The sequence below is a fragment of the Watersipora subatra genome, chromosome 11, assembly GCF_963576615.1.
Source record: "Watersipora subatra chromosome 11, tzWatSuba1.1, whole genome shotgun sequence".
Taxonomy (NCBI): Eukaryota; Metazoa; Bryozoa; class Gymnolaemata; order Cheilostomatida; family Watersiporidae; genus Watersipora; species Watersipora subatra.
This window is the reverse complement of record NC_088718.1, coordinates 12940228-12961283: the sequence shown is the minus strand read 5'-3', so window position 1 is coordinate 12961283 and position 21056 is coordinate 12940228. Positions and strand designations below refer to the sequence as shown.

Here is a 21056-nt window from a genome sequence, read left to right as displayed (position 1 = left end):
TGTTGAAGCTTACTAAATGTCTACGGCCATATCACGTTGAAAACGCCAGTTCTCGTCCGATCACTGAAGCTAAGCAACGTCGAGCCCGGTTAGTACTTGGATGGGTGACCGCCTGGGAATACCGGGTGCTGTAGACCTTTAGTTTTTATCAAAATTATACTAATTTAGAATTTTCAAGCTTCTTTAATTCACTCTATCTCTTGATATAGAATAAAAAATCATTTCCGCTTGAAAGTCTTTTAATTCGCTCTATCTCTTGATGTAAAATAAAAAATCATTTCCGCTTGAAAGTCTTTTAATTCGCTCTATCTCTTGATGTAAAATAAAAAATCATTTCCATTTAAAAGTCTTTTAATTCGCTCTATCTCTTGATTTAAAACAAAAAATCATTTCCATTTAAAAGTCTCTTAATTCGCTCTATCTCTTGATATAAAATAAAAAATCATTTCCATTTAAAAGTCTTTTAATTCGCTCTATCTTTTGATATAAAATAAAAAATCATTTCCATTTAAAAGTCTTTTAATTCGCTCTATCTTTTGATATAAAATAAAAAATCATTTCCATTCAAAGGTTTTAGCCGAAACTGGATAATATGAATATTATTAGTACTTGATGCTATCCGGCTAGCTTCAATCTCCTCATCTTCACCAGCCATGCGCCGCTGCTACCCGTGTATTTTAAAGAGGATATAATTTCGATTCGTTTTCATTTCGCGCGGCGTAATAGCTCAAGAAACTCGCGTTAAGATTTCCTTTTAATTGCGCAACTCGTATGTCGGCGTTACGAGTTTACCTAAAAGCTAAAATAAATAACTAAACGAAACTCGACTCGGCCTTTCGCCGCAAAATACGCATTCTCGTAATGTAAACTCGAGCGATCGTCTTCGATCGTGATGAAACAAAACCGTACTCGCGGATGCGTAAAAGTCTAAAAGGTAAATTGTGTCAAAAAGTTTCGAAACGAATTACAAACCGGAACGTGGAATCTACGTTACGACGGCAACTAAGTTCGGTGATGAGCGCGGGCCAGCGCGTAGCTAAGGTTGCTCCATCAGTTTTTATCTTTGCGGAACTATCTCTAGCGAAAAGCCTACTTTCGCGTAAGGTCATTTCCACGCGATTATAATTATTTAAAAGGAAAATATTTACCGTAGTTTTCAAAATGCTGACGAAATAATCTAAAGCGCGTGAAGCGGCGGTAACGAGCCTGCAACCTTCGTACGAATCGGCGAGATCTTGAACGCTATGCGTTTAGCCAATGAGTGAACGAGTCGAATATTATCGAGCGCGAACAACCACGCCGTCGAAGTATGAGAGTACACACGACTCCTAATTTGCACAATATCAACGATTCGTTTGAGCCGGGAATATTCGTTACGCAATGGCAAAGTTTTAAGCTATGCGTTCGAAGTAACTCGATAGCTTTTCATAGCTAATGAGCGAGCTGGACGAATAACCGGCAGCGCGATTGACCGCTCTTTCAAATATTGAGAGAGCGAACGAATCCTAGTTTACATGGTACGCATGAATGTTTCGTTGCAGCGCGATTAACCGCTCTTTCAGATGTTGAGAGAGCAAACGAATCCTAATTTACACGTGTATATAGTAGACGTACTACGATTGTTTCGTTAGGAGTTGAAGCTACTCGCGCGGCGGTCGAACGCGAGCGTACTCGTTTGGAGGCTATTACACCATTTCTAAAGCATCGCTTTATTTGGTTCGACGTGAACATCTTTTTAACACACCTGATCGCGTAAGTAAAAGCTTTTATAATGTAGGGCTGTTTTCTTTCGAACTCGTAGATGAGAAGAACAAGCCAAAGAACGGCGCTTACTACTCACCTGTCTTTACACGCGTAGACATTAGATAGCCGGTAAACTAATAAGATCTACGATAGCGCGTCACTTTATGTCGAGAAAAAGTAACAAACTTCCTTTAAAAGAGATTTCTTCGGATTAAAAGTGAGAATATGTTATTTTTATGTTGAGATCGGACGCTGCAACAGTTTTCGTTATACACGAGTAGAGTACATCCTTCGACTACAAAAAGTGTCGCGCTTTAATTGATCACGCTTGCCAGAAGGGTTTTGACGCGGAAATGCAGCAGCAAAGTTATATATACTGTTACACACTACACGTACGTAGTACATAGTACATAGTACATAGTATATGTATATATATATAACGCATACGTAGTACATGTTCATGTACATGAACATGTACATGTACATGTAGATGAAGATAGCGCGAAGATCGCGATGAAGATAGCAAGATGTAAAAATAAATAAAAAGTCTACAGCACCCGGTATTCCCAGGCGGTCACCCATCCAAGTACTAACCGGGCTCGACGTTGCTTAGCTTCAGTGATCGGACGAGAACTGGCGTTTTCAACGTGATATGGCCGTAGACACTGATGCGCTCTTCGAGACACGCTATTAACGCAGAGTTATAATAATGCTCACCAAGCCGTGACTATATTGTCCAATGGGCGTTCGCTGATTATTGCCACGTTTCTCATTTAGCGTCTGTTGAAGCTTACTAAATGTCTACGGCCATATCACGTTGAAAACGCCAGTTCTCGTCCGATCACTGAAGCTAAGCAACGTCGAGCCCGGTTAGTACTTGGATGGGTGACCGCCTGGGAATACCGGGTGCTGTAGACCTTTAGTTTTTATCAAAATTATACTAATTTAGAATTTTCAAGCTTCTTTAATTCACTCTATCTCTTGATATAGAATAAAAAATCATTTCCGCTTGAAAGTCTTTTAATTCGCTCTATCTCTTGATGTAAAATAAAAAATCATTTCCGCTTGAAAGTCTTTTAATTCGCTCTATCTCTTGATGTAAAATAAAAAATCATTTCCATTTAAAAGTCTTTTAATTCGCTCTATCTCTTGATTTAAAACAAAAAATCATTTCCATTTAAAAGTCTCTTAATTCGCTCTATCTCTTGATATAAAATAAAAAATCATTTCCATTTAAAAGTCTTTTAATTCGCTCTATCTTTTGATATAAAATAAAAAATCATTTCCATTTAAAAGTCTTTTAATTCGCTCTATCTTTTGATATAAAATAAAAAATCATTTCCATTCAAAGGTTTTAGCCGAAACTGGATAATATGAATATTATTAGTACTTGATGCTATCCGGCTAGCTTCAATCTCCTCATCTTCACCAGCCATGCGCCGCTGCTACCCGTGTATTTTAAAGAGGATATAATTTCGATTCGTTTTCATTTCGCGCGGCGTAATAGCTCAAGAAACTCGCGTTAAGATTTCCTTTTAATTGCGCAACTCGTATGTCGGCGTTACGAGTTTACCTAAAAGCTAAAATAAATAACTAAACGAAACTCGACTCGGCCTTTCGCCGCAAAATACGCATTCTCGTAATGTAAACTCGAGCGATCGTCTTCGATCGTGATGAAACAAAACCGTACTCGCGGATGCGTAAAAGTCTAAAAGGTAAATTGTGTCAAAAAGTTTCGAAACGAATTACAAACCGGAACGTGGAATCTACGTTACGACGGCAACTAAGTTCGGTGATGAGCGCGGGCCAGCGCGTAGCTAAGGTTGCTCCATCAGTTTTTATCTTTGCGGAACTATCTCTAGCGAAAAGCCTACTTTCGCGTAAGGTCATTTCCACGCGATTATAATTATTTAAAAGGAAAATATTTACCGTAGTTTTCAAAATGCTGACGAAATAATCTAAAGCGCGTGAAGCGGCGGTAACGAGCCTGCAACCTTCGTACGAATCGGCGAGATCTTGAACGCTATGCGTTTAGCCAATGAGTGAACGAGTCGAATATTATCGAGCGCGAACAACCACGCCGTCGAAGTATGAGAGTACACACGACTCCTAATTTGCACAATATCAACGATTCGTTTGAGCCGGGAATATTCGTTACGCAATGGCAAAGTTTTAAGCTATGCGTTCGAAGTAACTCGATAGCTTTTCATAGCTAATGAGCGAGCTGGACGAATAACCGGCAGCGCGATTGACCGCTCTTTCAAATATTGAGAGAGCGAACGAATCCTAGTTTACATGGTACGCATGAATGTTTCGTTGCAGCGCGATTAACCGCTCTTTCAGATGTTGAGAGAGCAAACGAATCCTAATTTACACGTGTATATAGTAGACGTACTACGATTGTTTCGTTAGGAGTTGAAGCTACTCGCGCGGCGGTCGAACGCGAGCGTACTCGTTTGGAGGCTATTACACCATTTCTAAAGCATCGCTTTATTTGGTTCGACGTGAACATCTTTTTAACACACCTGATCGCGTAAGTAAAAGCTTTTATAATGTAGGGCTGTTTTCTTTCGAACTCGTAGATGAGAAGAACAAGCCAAAGAACGGCGCTTACTACTCACCTGTCTTTACACGCGTAGACATTAGATAGCCGGTAAACTAATAAGATCTACGATAGCGCGTCACTTTATGTCGAGAAAAAGTAACAAACTTCCTTTAAAAGAGATTTCTTCGGATTAAAAGTGAGAATATGTTATTTTTATGTTGAGATCGGACGCTGCAACAGTTTTCGTTATACACGAGTAGAGTACATCCTTCGACTACAAAAAGTGTCGCGCTTTAATTGATCACGCTTGCCAGAAGGGTTTTGACGCGGAAATGCAGCAGCAAAGTTATATATACTGTTACACACTACACGTACGTAGTACATAGTACATAGTACATAGTATATGTATATATATATAACGCATACGTAGTACATGTTCATGTACATGAACATGTACATGTACATGTAGATGAAGATAGCGCGAAGATCGCGATGAAGATAGCAAGATGTAAAAATAAATAAAAAGTCTACAGCACCCGGTATTCCCAGGCGGTCACCCATCCAAGTACTAACCGGGCTCGACGTTGCTTAGCTTCAGTGATCGGACGAGAACTGGCGTTTTCAACGTGATATGGCCGTAGACACTGATGCGCTCTTCGAGACACGCTATTAACGCAGAGTTATAATAATGCTCACCAAGCCGTGACTATATTGTCCAATGGGCGTTCGCTGATTATTGCCACGTTTCTCATTTAGCGTCTGTTGAAGCTTACTAAATGTCTACGGCCATATCACGTTGAAAACGCCAGTTCTCGTCCGATCACTGAAGCTAAGCAACGTCGAGCCCGGTTAGTACTTGGATGGGTGACCGCCTGGGAATACCGGGTGCTGTAGACCTTTAGTTTTTATCAAAATTATACTAATTTAGAATTTTCAAGCTTCTTTAATTCACTCTATCTCTTGATATAGAATAAAAAATCATTTCCGCTTGAAAGTCTTTTAATTCGCTCTATCTCTTGATGTAAAATAAAAAATCATTTCCGCTTGAAAGTCTTTTAATTCGCTCTATCTCTTGATGTAAAATAAAAAATCATTTCCATTTAAAAGTCTTTTAATTCGCTCTATCTCTTGATTTAAAACAAAAAATCATTTCCATTTAAAAGTCTCTTAATTCGCTCTATCTCTTGATATAAAATAAAAAATCATTTCCATTTAAAAGTCTTTTAATTCGCTCTATCTTTTGATATAAAATAAAAAATCATTTCCATTTAAAAGTCTTTTAATTCGCTCTATCTTTTGATATAAAATAAAAAATCATTTCCATTCAAAGGTTTTAGCCGAAACTGGATAATATGAATATTATTAGTACTTGATGCTATCCGGCTAGCTTCAATCTCCTCATCTTCACCAGCCATGCGCCGCTGCTACCCGTGTATTTTAAAGAGGATATAATTTCGATTCGTTTTCATTTCGCGCGGCGTAATAGCTCAAGAAACTCGCGTTAAGATTTCCTTTTAATTGCGCAACTCGTATGTCGGCGTTACGAGTTTACCTAAAAGCTAAAATAAATAACTAAACGAAACTCGACTCGGCCTTTCGCCGCAAAATACGCATTCTCGTAATGTAAACTCGAGCGATCGTCTTCGATCGTGATGAAACAAAACCGTACTCGCGGATGCGTAAAAGTCTAAAAGGTAAATTGTGTCAAAAAGTTTCGAAACGAATTACAAACCGGAACGTGGAATCTACGTTACGACGGCAACTAAGTTCGGTGATGAGCGCGGGCCAGCGCGTAGCTAAGGTTGCTCCATCAGTTTTTATCTTTGCGGAACTATCTCTAGCGAAAAGCCTACTTTCGCGTAAGGTCATTTCCACGCGATTATAATTATTTAAAAGGAAAATATTTACCGTAGTTTTCAAAATGCTGACGAAATAATCTAAAGCGCGTGAAGCGGCGGTAACGAGCCTGCAACCTTCGTACGAATCGGCGAGATCTTGAACGCTATGCGTTTAGCCAATGAGTGAACGAGTCGAATATTATCGAGCGCGAACAACCACGCCGTCGAAGTATGAGAGTACACACGACTCCTAATTTGCACAATATCAACGATTCGTTTGAGCCGGGAATATTCGTTACGCAATGGCAAAGTTTTAAGCTATGCGTTCGAAGTAACTCGATAGCTTTTCATAGCTAATGAGCGAGCTGGACGAATAACCGGCAGCGCGATTGACCGCTCTTTCAAATATTGAGAGAGCGAACGAATCCTAGTTTACATGGTACGCATGAATGTTTCGTTGCAGCGCGATTAACCGCTCTTTCAGATGTTGAGAGAGCAAACGAATCCTAATTTACACGTGTATATAGTAGACGTACTACGATTGTTTCGTTAGGAGTTGAAGCTACTCGCGCGGCGGTCGAACGCGAGCGTACTCGTTTGGAGGCTATTACACCATTTCTAAAGCATCGCTTTATTTGGTTCGACGTGAACATCTTTTTAACACACCTGATCGCGTAAGTAAAAGCTTTTATAATGTAGGGCTGTTTTCTTTCGAACTCGTAGATGAGAAGAACAAGCCAAAGAACGGCGCTTACTACTCACCTGTCTTTACACGCGTAGACATTAGATAGCCGGTAAACTAATAAGATCTACGATAGCGCGTCACTTTATGTCGAGAAAAAGTAACAAACTTCCTTTAAAAGAGATTTCTTCGGATTAAAAGTGAGAATATGTTATTTTTATGTTGAGATCGGACGCTGCAACAGTTTTCGTTATACACGAGTAGAGTACATCCTTCGACTACAAAAAGTGTCGCGCTTTAATTGATCACGCTTGCCAGAAGGGTTTTGACGCGGAAATGCAGCAGCAAAGTTATATATACTGTTACACACTACACGTACGTAGTACATAGTACATAGTACATAGTATATGTATATATATATAACGCATACGTAGTACATGTTCATGTACATGAACATGTACATGTACATGTAGATGAAGATAGCGCGAAGATCGCGATGAAGATAGCAAGATGTAAAAATAAATAAAAAGTCTACAGCACCCGGTATTCCCAGGCGGTCACCCATCCAAGTACTAACCGGGCTCGACGTTGCTTAGCTTCAGTGATCGGACGAGAACTGGCGTTTTCAACGTGATATGGCCGTAGACACTGATGCGCTCTTCGAGACACGCTATTAACGCAGAGTTATAATAATGCTCACCAAGCCGTGACTATATTGTCCAATGGGCGTTCGCTGATTATTGCCACGTTTCTCATTTAGCGTCTGTTGAAGCTTACTAAATGTCTACGGCCATATCACGTTGAAAACGCCAGTTCTCGTCCGATCACTGAAGCTAAGCAACGTCGAGCCCGGTTAGTACTTGGATGGGTGACCGCCTGGGAATACCGGGTGCTGTAGACCTTTAGTTTTTATCAAAATTATACTAATTTAGAATTTTCAAGCTTCTTTAATTCACTCTATCTCTTGATATAGAATAAAAAATCATTTCCGCTTGAAAGTCTTTTAATTCGCTCTATCTCTTGATGTAAAATAAAAAATCATTTCCGCTTGAAAGTCTTTTAATTCGCTCTATCTCTTGATGTAAAATAAAAAATCATTTCCATTTAAAAGTCTTTTAATTCGCTCTATCTCTTGATTTAAAACAAAAAATCATTTCCATTTAAAAGTCTCTTAATTCGCTCTATCTCTTGATATAAAATAAAAAATCATTTCCATTTAAAAGTCTTTTAATTCGCTCTATCTTTTGATATAAAATAAAAAATCATTTCCATTTAAAAGTCTTTTAATTCGCTCTATCTTTTGATATAAAATAAAAAATCATTTCCATTCAAAGGTTTTAGCCGAAACTGGATAATATGAATATTATTAGTACTTGATGCTATCCGGCTAGCTTCAATCTCCTCATCTTCACCAGCCATGCGCCGCTGCTACCCGTGTATTTTAAAGAGGATATAATTTCGATTCGTTTTCATTTCGCGCGGCGTAATAGCTCAAGAAACTCGCGTTAAGATTTCCTTTTAATTGCGCAACTCGTATGTCGGCGTTACGAGTTTACCTAAAAGCTAAAATAAATAACTAAACGAAACTCGACTCGGCCTTTCGCCGCAAAATACGCATTCTCGTAATGTAAACTCGAGCGATCGTCTTCGATCGTGATGAAACAAAACCGTACTCGCGGATGCGTAAAAGTCTAAAAGGTAAATTGTGTCAAAAAGTTTCGAAACGAATTACAAACCGGAACGTGGAATCTACGTTACGACGGCAACTAAGTTCGGTGATGAGCGCGGGCCAGCGCGTAGCTAAGGTTGCTCCATCAGTTTTTATCTTTGCGGAACTATCTCTAGCGAAAAGCCTACTTTCGCGTAAGGTCATTTCCACGCGATTATAATTATTTAAAAGGAAAATATTTACCGTAGTTTTCAAAATGCTGACGAAATAATCTAAAGCGCGTGAAGCGGCGGTAACGAGCCTGCAACCTTCGTACGAATCGGCGAGATCTTGAACGCTATGCGTTTAGCCAATGAGTGAACGAGTCGAATATTATCGAGCGCGAACAACCACGCCGTCGAAGTATGAGAGTACACACGACTCCTAATTTGCACAATATCAACGATTCGTTTGAGCCGGGAATATTCGTTACGCAATGGCAAAGTTTTAAGCTATGCGTTCGAAGTAACTCGATAGCTTTTCATAGCTAATGAGCGAGCTGGACGAATAACCGGCAGCGCGATTGACCGCTCTTTCAAATATTGAGAGAGCGAACGAATCCTAGTTTACATGGTACGCATGAATGTTTCGTTGCAGCGCGATTAACCGCTCTTTCAGATGTTGAGAGAGCAAACGAATCCTAATTTACACGTGTATATAGTAGACGTACTACGATTGTTTCGTTAGGAGTTGAAGCTACTCGCGCGGCGGTCGAACGCGAGCGTACTCGTTTGGAGGCTATTACACCATTTCTAAAGCATCGCTTTATTTGGTTCGACGTGAACATCTTTTTAACACACCTGATCGCGTAAGTAAAAGCTTTTATAATGTAGGGCTGTTTTCTTTCGAACTCGTAGATGAGAAGAACAAGCCAAAGAACGGCGCTTACTACTCACCTGTCTTTACACGCGTAGACATTAGATAGCCGGTAAACTAATAAGATCTACGATAGCGCGTCACTTTATGTCGAGAAAAAGTAACAAACTTCCTTTAAAAGAGATTTCTTCGGATTAAAAGTGAGAATATGTTATTTTTATGTTGAGATCGGACGCTGCAACAGTTTTCGTTATACACGAGTAGAGTACATCCTTCGACTACAAAAAGTGTCGCGCTTTAATTGATCACGCTTGCCAGAAGGGTTTTGACGCGGAAATGCAGCAGCAAAGTTATATATACTGTTACACACTACACGTACGTAGTACATAGTACATAGTACATAGTATATGTATATATATATAACGCATACGTAGTACATGTTCATGTACATGAACATGTACATGTACATGTAGATGAAGATAGCGCGAAGATCGCGATGAAGATAGCAAGATGTAAAAATAAATAAAAAGTCTACAGCACCCGGTATTCCCAGGCGGTCACCCATCCAAGTACTAACCGGGCTCGACGTTGCTTAGCTTCAGAGATCGGACGAGAACTGGCGTTTTCAACGTGATATGGCCGTAGACACTGATGCGCTCTTCGAGACACGCTATTAACGCAGAGTTATAATAATGCTCACCAAGCCGTGACTATATTGTCCAATGGGCGTTCGCTGATTATTGCCACGTTTCTCATTTAGCGTCTGTTGAAGCTTACTAAATGTCTACGGCCATATCACGTTGAAAACGCCAGTTCTCGTCCGATCACTGAAGCTAAGCAACGTCGAGCCCGGTTAGTACTTGGATGGGTGACCGCCTGGGAATACCGGGTGCTGTAGACCTTTAGTTTTTATCAAAATTATACTAATTTAGAATTTTCAAGCTTCTTTAATTCACTCTATCTCTTGATATAGAATAAAAAATCATTTCCGCTTGAAAGTCTTTTAATTCGCTCTATCTCTTGATGTAAAATAAAAAATCATTTCCGCTTGAAAGTCTTTTAATTCGCTCTATCTCTTGATGTAAAATAAAAAATCATTTCCATTTAAAAGTCTTTTAATTCGCTCTATCTCTTGATTTAAAACAAAAAATCATTTCCATTTAAAAGTCTCTTAATTCGCTCTATCTCTTGATATAAAATAAAAAATCATTTCCATTTAAAAGTCTTTTAATTCGCTCTATCTTTTGATATAAAATAAAAAATCATTTCCATTTAAAAGTCTTTTAATTCGCTCTATCTTTTGATATAAAATAAAAAATCATTTCCATTCAAAGGTTTTAGCCGAAACTGGATAATATGAATATTATTAGTACTTGATGCTATCCGGCTAGCTTCAATCTCCTCATCTTCACCAGCCATGCGCCGCTGCTACCCGTGTATTTTAAAGAGGATATAATTTCGATTCGTTTTCATTTCGCGCGGCGTAATAGCTCAAGAAACTCGCGTTAAGATTTCCTTTTAATTGCGCAACTCGTATGTCGGCGTTACGAGTTTACCTAAAAGCTAAAATAAATAACTAAACGAAACTCGACTCGGCCTTTCGCCGCAAAATACGCATTCTCGTAATGTAAACTCGAGCGATCGTCTTCGATCGTGATGAAACAAAACCGTACTCGCGGATGCGTAAAAGTCTAAAAGGTAAATTGTGTCAAAAAGTTTCGAAACGAATTACAAACCGGAACGTGGAATCTACGTTACGACGGCAACTAAGTTCGGTGATGAGCGCGGGCCAGCGCGTAGCTAAGGTTGCTCCATCAGTTTTTATCTTTGCGGAACTATCTCTAGCGAAAAGCCTACTTTCGCGTAAGGTCATTTCCACGCGATTATAATTATTTAAAAGGAAAATATTTACCGTAGTTTTCAAAATGCTGACGAAATAATCTAAAGCGCGTGAAGCGGCGGTAACGAGCCTGCAACCTTCGTACGAATCGGCGAGATCTTGAACGCTATGCGTTTAGCCAATGAGTGAACGAGTCGAATATTATCGAGCGCGAACAACCACGCCGTCGAAGTATGAGAGTACACACGACTCCTAATTTGCACAATATCAACGATTCGTTTGAGCCGGGAATATTCGTTACGCAATGGCAAAGTTTTAAGCTATGCGTTCGAAGTAACTCGATAGCTTTTCATAGCTAATGAGCGAGCTGGACGAATAACCGGCAGCGCGATTGACCGCTCTTTCAAATATTGAGAGAGCGAACGAATCCTAGTTTACATGGTACGCATGAATGTTTCGTTGCAGCGCGATTAACCGCTCTTTCAGATGTTGAGAGAGCAAACGAATCCTAATTTACACGTGTATATAGTAGACGTACTACGATTGTTTCGTTAGGAGTTGAAGCTACTCGCGCGGCGGTCGAACGCGAGCGTACTCGTTTGGAGGCTATTACACCATTTCTAAAGCATCGCTTTATTTGGTTCGACGTGAACATCTTTTTAACACACCTGATCGCGTAAGTAAAAGCTTTTATAATGTAGGGCTGTTTTCTTTCGAACTCGTAGATGAGAAGAACAAGCCAAAGAACGGCGCTTACTACTCACCTGTCTTTACACGCGTAGACATTAGATAGCCGGTAAACTAATAAGATCTACGATAGCGCGTCACTTTATGTCGAGAAAAAGTAACAAACTTCCTTTAAAAGAGATTTCTTCGGATTAAAAGTGAGAATATGTTATTTTTATGTTGAGATCGGACGCTGCAACAGTTTTCGTTATACACGAGTAGAGTACATCCTTCGACTACAAAAAGTGTCGCGCTTTAATTGATCACGCTTGCCAGAAGGGTTTTGACGCGGAAATGCAGCAGCAAAGTTATATATACTGTTACACACTACACGTACGTAGTACATAGTACATAGTACATAGTATATGTATATATATATAACGCATACGTAGTACATGTTCATGTACATGAACATGTACATGTACATGTAGATGAAGATAGCGCGAAGATCGCGATGAAGATAGCAAGATGTAAAAATAAATAAAAAGTCTACAGCACCCGGTATTCCCAGGCGGTCACCCATCCAAGTACTAACCGGGCTCGACGTTGCTTAGCTTCAGTGATCGGACGAGAACTGGCGTTTTCAACGTGATATGGCCGTAGACACTGATGCGCTCTTCGAGACACGCTATTAACGCAGAGTTATAATAATGCTCACCAAGCCGTGACTATATTGTCCAATGGGCGTTCGCTGATTATTGCCACGTTTCTCATTTAGCGTCTGTTGAAGCTTACTAAATGTCTACGGCCATATCACGTTGAAAACGCCAGTTCTCGTCCGATCACTGAAGCTAAGCAACGTCGAGCCCGGTTAGTACTTGGATGGGTGACCGCCTGGGAATACCGGGTGCTGTAGACCTTTAGTTTTTATCAAAATTATACTAATTTAGAATTTTCAAGCTTCTTTAATTCACTCTATCTCTTGATATAGAATAAAAAATCATTTCCGCTTGAAAGTCTTTTAATTCGCTCTATCTCTTGATGTAAAATAAAAAATCATTTCCGCTTGAAAGTCTTTTAATTCGCTCTATCTCTTGATGTAAAATAAAAAATCATTTCCATTTAAAAGTCTTTTAATTCGCTCTATCTCTTGATTTAAAACAAAAAATCATTTCCATTTAAAAGTCTCTTAATTCGCTCTATCTCTTGATATAAAATAAAAAATCATTTCCATTTAAAAGTCTTTTAATTCGCTCTATCTTTTGATATAAAATAAAAAATCATTTCCATTTAAAAGTCTTTTAATTCGCTCTATCTTTTGATATAAAATAAAAAATCATTTCCATTCAAAGGTTTTAGCCGAAACTGGATAATATGAATATTATTAGTACTTGATGCTATCCGGCTAGCTTCAATCTCCTCATCTTCACCAGCCATGCGCCGCTGCTACCCGTGTATTTTAAAGAGGATATAATTTCGATTCGTTTTCATTTCGCGCGGCGTAATAGCTCAAGAAACTCGCGTTAAGATTTCCTTTTAATTGCGCAACTCGTATGTCGGCGTTACGAGTTTACCTAAAAGCTAAAATAAATAACTAAACGAAACTCGACTCGGCCTTTCGCCGCAAAATACGCATTCTCGTAATGTAAACTCGAGCGATCGTCTTCGATCGTGATGAAACAAAACCGTACTCGCGGATGCGTAAAAGTCTAAAAGGTAAATTGTGTCAAAAAGTTTCGAAACGAATTACAAACCGGAACGTGGAATCTACGTTACGACGGCAACTAAGTTCGGTGATGAGCGCGGGCCAGCGCGTAGCTAAGGTTGCTCCATCAGTTTTTATCTTTGCGGAACTATCTCTAGCGAAAAGCCTACTTTCGCGTAAGGTCATTTCCACGCGATTATAATTATTTAAAAGGAAAATATTTACCGTAGTTTTCAAAATGCTGACGAAATAATCTAAAGCGCGTGAAGCGGCGGTAACGAGCCTGCAACCTTCGTACGAATCGGCGAGATCTTGAACGCTATGCGTTTAGCCAATGAGTGAACGAGTCGAATATTATCGAGCGCGAACAACCACGCCGTCGAAGTATGAGAGTACACACGACTCCTAATTTGCACAATATCAACGATTCGTTTGAGCCGGGAATATTCGTTACGCAATGGCAAAGTTTTAAGCTATGCGTTCGAAGTAACTCGATAGCTTTTCATAGCTAATGAGCGAGCTGGACGAATAACCGGCAGCGCGATTGACCGCTCTTTCAAATATTGAGAGAGAGCGGTCAATCGCGCTGCCGGTTATTCGTCCAGCTCGCTCATTAGCTATGAAAAGCTATCGAGTTACTTCCTAGTAACTCGATAGCTTTTCATCGAACGAATCCTAGTTTACATGGTACGCATGAATGTTTCGTTGCAGCGCGATTAACCGCTCTTTCAGATGTTGAGAGAGCAAACGAATCCTAATTTACACGTGTATATAGTAGACGTACTACGATTGTTTCGTTAGGAGTTGAAGCTACTCGCGCGGCGGTCGAACGCGAGCGTACTCGTTTGGAGGCTATTACACCATTTCTAAAGCATCGCTTTATTTGGTTCGACGTGAACATCTTTTTAACACACCTGTTCGCGTAAGTAAAAGCTTTCTATGTAGGGCTGTTTTCTTTCGAACTCGTAGATGAGAAGAACAAGCCAAAGAACGGCGCTTACTACTCACCTGTCTTTACACGCGTAGACATTAGATAGCCGGTAAACTAATAAGATCTACGATAGCGCGTCACTTTATGTCGAGAAAAAGTAACAAACTTCCTTTAAAAGAGATTTCTTCGGATTAAAAGTGAGAATATGTTATTTTTATGTTGAGATCGGACGCTGCAACAGTTTTCGTTATACACGAGTAGAGTACATCCTTCGACTACAAAAAGTGTCGCGCTTTAATTGATCACGCTTGCCAGAAGGGTTTTGACGCGGAAATGCAGCAGCAAAGTTATATATACTGTTACACACTACACGTACGTAGTACATAGTATATGTATATATATATAACGCATACGTAGTACATGTTCATGTACATGAACATGTACATGTACATGTTCATGTACATGTACATGTAGATGAAGATAGCGCGAAGATCGCGATGAAGATAGCAAGATGTAAAAATAAATAAAAAGTCTACAGCACCCGGTATTCCCAGGCGGTCACCCATCCAAGTACTAACCGGGCTCGACGTTGCTTAGCTTCAGTGATCGGACGAGAACTGGCGTTTTCAACGTGATATGGCCGTAGACACTGATGCGCTCTTCGAGACACGCTATTAACGCAGAGTTATAATAATGCTCACCAAGCCGTGACTATATTGTCCAATGGGCGTTCGCTGATTATTGCCACGTTTCTCATTTAGCGTCTGTTGAAGCTTACTAAATGTCTACGGCCATATCACGTTGAAAACGCCAGTTCTCGTCCGATCACTGAAGCTAAGCAACGTCGAGCCCGGTTAGTACTTGGATGGGTGACCGCCTGGGAATACCGGGTGCTGTAGACCTTTAGTTTTTATCAAAATTATACTAATTTAGAATTTTCAAGCTTCTTTAATTCACTCTATCTCTTGATATAGAATAAAAAATCATTTCCGCTTGAAAGTCTTTTAATTCGCTCTATCTCTTGATGTAAAATAAAAAATCATTTCCGCTTGAAAGTCTTTTAATTCGCTCTATCTCTTGATGTAAAATAAAAAATCATTTCCATTTAAAAGTCTTTTAATTCGCTCTATCTCTTGATTTAAAACAAAAAATCATTTCCATTTAAAAGTCTCTTAATTCGCTCTATCTCTTGATATAAAATAAAAAATCATTTCCATTTAAAAGTCTTTTAATTCGCTCTATCTCTTGATGTAAAATAAAAAATCATTTCCGCTTGAAAGTCTTTTAATTCGCTCTATCTCTTGTTGTAAAATAAAAAATCATTTCCATTTAAAAGTCTTTTAATTCGCTCTATCTCTTGATTTAAAACAAAAAATCATTTCCATTTAAAAGTCTCTTAATTCGCTCTATCTCTTGATATAAAATAAAAAATCATTTCCATTTAAAAGTCTTTTAATTCGCTCTATCTTTTGATATAAAATAAAAAATCATTTCCATTTAAAAGTCTTTTAATTCGCTCTATCTTTTGATATAAAATAAAAAATCATTTCCATTCAAAGGTTTTAGCCGAAACTGGATAATATGAATATTATTAGTACTTGATGCTATCCGGCTAGCTTCAATCTCCTCATCTTCACCAGCCATGCGCCGCTGCTACCCGTGTATTTTAAAGAGGATATAATTTCGATTCGTTTTCATTTTGCGCGGCGTAATAGCTCAAGAAACTCGCGTTAAGATTTCCTTTTAATTGCGCAACTCGTATGTCGGCGTTACGAGTTTACCTAAAAGCTAAAATAAATAACTAAACGAAACTCGACTCGGCCTTTCGCCGCAAAATACGCATTCTCGTAATGTAAACTCGAGCGATCGTCTTCGATCGTGATGAAACAAAACCGTACTCGCGGATGCGTAAAAGTCTAAAAGGTAAATTGTGTCAAAAAGTTTCGAAACGAATTACAAACCGGAACGTGGAATCTACGTTACGACGGCAACTAAGTTCGGTAATGAGCGCGGGCCAGCGCGTAGCTAAGGTTGCTCCATCAGTTTTTATCTTTGCGGAATTATCTCTAGCGAAAAGCCTACTTTCGCGTAAGGTCATTTCCACGCGATTATAATTATTTAAAAGGAAAATATTTACCGTAGTTTTCAAAATGCTGACGAAATAATCTAAAGCGCGTGAAGCGGCGGTAACGAGCCTGCAACCTTCGTACGAATCGGCGAGATCTTGAACGCTATGCGTTTAGCCAATGAGTGAACGAGTCGAATATTATCGAGCGCGAACAACCACGCCGTCGAAGTATGAGAGTACACACGACTCCTAATTTGCACAATACAATATCAACGATTCGTTTGAGCCGGGAATATTCGTTACGCAATGGCAAAGTTTTAAGCTATGCGTTCGAAGTAACTCGATAGCTTTTCATAGCTAATGAGCGAGCTGGACGAATAACCGGCAGCGCGATTGACCGCTCTTTCAAATATTGAGAGAGCGAACGAATCCTAGTTTACATGGTACGCATGAATGTTTCGTTGCAGCGCGATTAACCGCTCTTTCAGATGTTGAGAGAGCAAACGAATCCTAATTTACACGTGTATATAGTAGACGTACTACGATTGTTTCGTTAGGAGTTGAAGCTACTCGCGCGGCGGTCGAACGCGAGCGTACTCGTTTGGAGGCTATTACACCATTTCTAAAGCATCGCTTTATTTGGTTCGACGTGAACATCTTTTTAACACACCTGATCGCGTAAGTAAAAGCTTTTATAATGTAGGGCTGTTTTCTTTCGAACTCGTAGATGAGAAGAACAAGCCAAAGAACGGCGCTTACTACTCACCTGTCTTTACACGCGTAGACATTAGATAGCCGGTAAACTAATAAGATCTACGATAGCGCGTCACTTTATGTCGAGAAAAAGTAACAAACTTCCTTTAAAAGAGATTTCTTCGGATTAAAAGTGAGAATATGTTATTTTTATGTTGAGATCGGACGCTGCAACAGTTTTCGTTATACACGAGTAGAGTACATCCTTCGACTACAAAAAGTGTCGCGCTTTAATTGATCACGCTTGCCAGAAGGGTTTTGACGCGGAAATGCAGCAGCAAAGTTATATATACTGTTACACACTACACGTACGTAGTACATAGTACATAGTATATGTATATATATATAACGCATACGTAGTACATGTTCATGTACATGAACATGTACATGTACATGTAGATGAAGATAGCGCGAAGATCGCGATGAAGATAGCAAGATGTAAAAATAAATAAAAAGTCTACAGCACCCGGTATTCCCAGGCGGTCACCCATCCAAGTACTAACCGGGCTCGACGTTGCTTAGCTTCAGTGATCGGACGAGAACTGGCGTTTTCAACGTGATATGGCCGTAGACACTGATGCGCTCTTCGAGACACGCTATTAACGCAGAGTTATAATAATGCTCACCAAGCCGTGACTATATTGTCCAATGGGCGTTCGCTGATTATTGCCACGTTTCTCATTAGCGTCTGTTGAAGCTTACTAAATGTCTACGGCCATATCACGTTGAAAACGCCAGTTCTCGTCCGATCACTGAAGCTAAGCAACGTCGAGCCCGGTTAGTACTTGGATGGGTGACCGCCTGGGAATACCGGGTGCTGTAGACCTTTAGTTTTTATCAAAATTATACTAATTTAGAATTTTCAAGCTTCTTTAATTCACTCTATCTCTTGATATAGAATAAAAAATCATTTCCGCTCGAAAGTCTTTTAATTCGCTCTATCTCTTGATGTAAAATAAAAAATCATTTCCGCTTGAAAGTCTTTTAATTCGCTCTATCTCTTGATGTAAAATAAAAAATCATTTCCATTTAAAAGTCTTTTAATTCGCTCTATCTCTTGATTTAAAACAAAAAATCATTTCCATTTAAAAGTCTCTTAATTCGCTCTATCTCTTGATATAAAATAAAAAATCATTTCCATTTAAAAGTCTTTTAATTCGCTCTATCTTTTGATATAAAATAAAAAATCATTTCCATTTAAAAGTCTTTTAATTCGCTCTATCTTTTGATATAAAATAAAAAATCATTTCCATTCAAAGGTTTTAGCCGAAACTGGATAATATGAATATTATTAGTACTTGATGCTATCCGGCTAGCTTCAATCTCCTCATCTTCACCAGCCATGCGCCGCTGCTACCCGTGTATTTTAAAGAGGATATAATTTCGATTCGTTTTCATTTCGCGCGGCGTAATAGCTCAAGAAACTCGCGTTAAGATTTCCTTTTAATTGCGCAACTCGTATGTCGGCGTTACGAGTTTACCTAAAAGCTAAAATAAATAACTAAACGAAACTCGACTCGGCCTTTCGCCGCAAAATACGCATTCTCGTAATGTAAACTCGAGCGATCGTCTTCGATCGTGATGAAACAAAACCGTACTCGCGGATGCGTAAAAGTCTAAAAGGTAAATTGTGTCAAAAAGTTTCGAAACGAATTACAAACCGGAACGTGGAATCTACGTTACGACGGCAACTAAGTTCGGTGATGAGCGCGGGCCAGCGCGTAGCTAAGGTTGCTCCATCAGTTTTTATCTTTGCGGAACTATCTCTAGCGAAAAGCCTACTTTCGCGTAAGGTCATTTCCACGCGATTATAATTATTTAAAAGGAAAATATTTACCGTAGTTTTCAAAATGCTGACGAAATAATCTAAAGCGCGTGAAGCGGCGGTAACGAGCCTGCAACCTTCGTACGAATCGGCGAGATCTTGAACGCTATGCGTTTAGCCAATGAGTGAACGAGTCGAATATTATCGAGCGCGAACAACCACGCCGTCGAAGTATGAGAGTACACACGACTCCTAATTTGCACAATATCAACGATTCGTTTGAGCCGGGAATATTCGTTACGCAATGGCAAAGTTTTAAGCTATGCGTTCGAAGTAACTCGATAGCTTTTCATAGCTAATGAGCGAGCTGGACGAATAACCGGCAGCGCGATTGACCGCTCTTTCAAATATTGAGAGAGAGCGGTCAATCGCGCTGCCGGTTATTCGTCCAGCTCGCTCATTAGCTATGAAAAGCTATCGAGTTACTTCCTAGTAACTCGATAGCTTTTCATCGAACGAATCCTAGTTTACATGGTACGCATGAATGTTTCGTTGCAGCGCGATTAACCGCTCTTTCAGATGTTGAGAGAGCAAACGAATCCTAATTTACACGTGTATATAGTAGACGTACTACGATTGTTTCGTTAGGAGTTGAAGCTACTCGCGCGGCGGTCGAACGCGAGCGTACTCGTTTGGAGGCTATTACACCATTTCTAAAGCATCGCTTTATTTGGTTCGACGTGAACATCTTTTTAACACACCTGTTCGCGTAAGTAAAAGCTTTCTATGTAGGGCTGTTTTCTTTCGAACTCGTAGATGAGAAGAACAAGCCAAAGAACGGCGCTTACTACTCACCTGTCTTTACACGCGTAGACATTAGATAGCCGGTAAACTAATAAGATCTACGATAGCGCGTCACTTTATGTCGAGAAAAAGTAACAAACTTCCTTTAAAAGAGATTTCTTCGGATTAAAAGTGAGAATATGTTATTTTTATGTTGAGATCGGACGCTGCAACAGTTTTCGTTATACACGAGTAGAGTACATCCTTCGACTACAAAAAGTGTCGCGCTTTAATTGATCACGCTTGCCAGAAGGGTTTTGACGCGGAAATGCAGCAGCAAAGTTATATATACTGTTACACACTACACGTACGTAGTACATAGTATATGTATATATATATAACGCATACGTAGTACATGTTCATGTACATGAACATGTACATGTACATGTTCATGTACATGTACATGTAGATGAAGATAGCGCGAAGATCGCGATGAAGATAGCAAGATGTAAAAATAAATAAAAAGTCTACAGCACCCGGTATTCCCAGGCGGTCACCCATCCAAGTACTAACCGGGCTCGACGTTGCTTAGCTTCAGTGATCGGACGAGAACTGGCGTTTTCAACGTGATATGGCCGTAGACACTGATGCGCTCTTCGAGACACGCTATTAACGCAGAGTTATAATAATGCTCACCAAGCCGTGACTATATTGTCCAATGGGCGTTCGCTGATTATTGCCACGTTTCTCATTAGCGTCTGTTGAAGCTTACTAAATGTCTACGGCCATATCACGTTGAAAACGCCAGTTCTCGTCCGATCACTGAAGCTAAGCAACGTCGAGCCCGGTTAGTACTTGGATGGGTGACCGCCTGGGAATACCGGGTGCTGTAGACCTTTAGTTTTTATCAAAATTATACTAATTTAGAATTTTCAAGCTTCTTTAATTCACTCTATCTCTTGATATAGAATAAAAAATCATTTCCGCTTGAAAGTCTTTTAATTCGCTCTATCTCTTGATGTAAAATAAAAAATCATTTCCGCTTGAAAGTCTTTTAATTCGCTCTATCTCTTGATGTAAAATAAAAAATCATTTCCATTTAAAAGTCTTTTAATTCGCTCTATCTCTTGATTTAAAACAAAAAATCATTTCCATTTAAAAGTCTCTTAATTCGCTCTATCTCTTGATATAAAATAAAAAATCATTTCCATTT

General features: G+C 39.5%; 17 non-coding genes across 17 annotated transcripts; 9 read left to right on the top strand and 8 right to left on the bottom strand.

The window, feature by feature from the left end:
* Positions 1–18: 18 nt before the first annotated feature.
* Positions 19–137, top strand: LOC137409484 (5S ribosomal RNA). Its single transcript, XR_010980701.1, has one exon. It is a non-coding gene; the product is annotated as a 5S ribosomal RNA (ribosomal RNA).
* Positions 138–2288: 2151 nt separating this feature from the next.
* On the bottom strand, positions 2289–2407 carry LOC137409021 (5S ribosomal RNA). The gene has a single exon (XR_010980269.1). It is a non-coding gene; the product is annotated as a 5S ribosomal RNA (ribosomal RNA).
* A 135-nt stretch (positions 2408–2542) lies between these two features.
* On the top strand, positions 2543–2661 carry LOC137409483 (5S ribosomal RNA). The gene has a single exon (XR_010980700.1). It is a non-coding gene; the product is annotated as a 5S ribosomal RNA (ribosomal RNA).
* A 2151-nt stretch (positions 2662–4812) lies between these two features.
* Positions 4813–4931, bottom strand: LOC137409020 (5S ribosomal RNA). Its single transcript, XR_010980268.1, has one exon. It is a non-coding gene; the product is annotated as a 5S ribosomal RNA (ribosomal RNA).
* A 135-nt stretch (positions 4932–5066) lies between these two features.
* On the top strand, positions 5067–5185 carry LOC137409481 (5S ribosomal RNA). Its single transcript, XR_010980699.1, has one exon. It is a non-coding gene; the product is annotated as a 5S ribosomal RNA (ribosomal RNA).
* A 2151-nt stretch (positions 5186–7336) lies between these two features.
* LOC137409019 (5S ribosomal RNA) lies at positions 7337–7455 on the bottom strand. Its single transcript, XR_010980267.1, has one exon. It is a non-coding gene; the product is annotated as a 5S ribosomal RNA (ribosomal RNA).
* Positions 7456–7590: 135 nt separating this feature from the next.
* On the top strand, positions 7591–7709 carry LOC137409480 (5S ribosomal RNA). Its single transcript, XR_010980698.1, has one exon. It is a non-coding gene; the product is annotated as a 5S ribosomal RNA (ribosomal RNA).
* Positions 7710–9860: 2151 nt separating this feature from the next.
* On the bottom strand, positions 9861–9979 carry LOC137409167 (5S ribosomal RNA). Its single transcript, XR_010980406.1, has one exon. It is a non-coding gene; the product is annotated as a 5S ribosomal RNA (ribosomal RNA).
* Positions 9980–10114: 135 nt separating this feature from the next.
* Positions 10115–10233, top strand: LOC137409479 (5S ribosomal RNA). The gene has a single exon (XR_010980697.1). It is a non-coding gene; the product is annotated as a 5S ribosomal RNA (ribosomal RNA).
* Positions 10234–12384: 2151 nt separating this feature from the next.
* Positions 12385–12503, bottom strand: LOC137409018 (5S ribosomal RNA). Its single transcript, XR_010980266.1, has one exon. It is a non-coding gene; the product is annotated as a 5S ribosomal RNA (ribosomal RNA).
* A 135-nt stretch (positions 12504–12638) lies between these two features.
* LOC137409478 (5S ribosomal RNA) lies at positions 12639–12757 on the top strand. Its single transcript, XR_010980696.1, has one exon. It is a non-coding gene; the product is annotated as a 5S ribosomal RNA (ribosomal RNA).
* A 2246-nt stretch (positions 12758–15003) lies between these two features.
* On the bottom strand, positions 15004–15122 carry LOC137409017 (5S ribosomal RNA). Its single transcript, XR_010980264.1, has one exon. It is a non-coding gene; the product is annotated as a 5S ribosomal RNA (ribosomal RNA).
* A 135-nt stretch (positions 15123–15257) lies between these two features.
* On the top strand, positions 15258–15376 carry LOC137409477 (5S ribosomal RNA). Its single transcript, XR_010980695.1, has one exon. It is a non-coding gene; the product is annotated as a 5S ribosomal RNA (ribosomal RNA).
* A 2373-nt stretch (positions 15377–17749) lies between these two features.
* On the bottom strand, positions 17750–17868 carry LOC137409016 (5S ribosomal RNA). Its single transcript, XR_010980263.1, has one exon. It is a non-coding gene; the product is annotated as a 5S ribosomal RNA (ribosomal RNA).
* A 134-nt stretch (positions 17869–18002) lies between these two features.
* On the top strand, positions 18003–18121 carry LOC137409476 (5S ribosomal RNA). Its single transcript, XR_010980694.1, has one exon. It is a non-coding gene; the product is annotated as a 5S ribosomal RNA (ribosomal RNA).
* Positions 18122–20367: 2246 nt separating this feature from the next.
* LOC137409014 (5S ribosomal RNA) lies at positions 20368–20486 on the bottom strand. Its single transcript, XR_010980261.1, has one exon. It is a non-coding gene; the product is annotated as a 5S ribosomal RNA (ribosomal RNA).
* Positions 20487–20620: 134 nt separating this feature from the next.
* On the top strand, positions 20621–20739 carry LOC137409475 (5S ribosomal RNA). The gene has a single exon (XR_010980693.1). It is a non-coding gene; the product is annotated as a 5S ribosomal RNA (ribosomal RNA).
* The last annotated feature ends 317 nt before the right edge of the window (positions 20740–21056 follow it).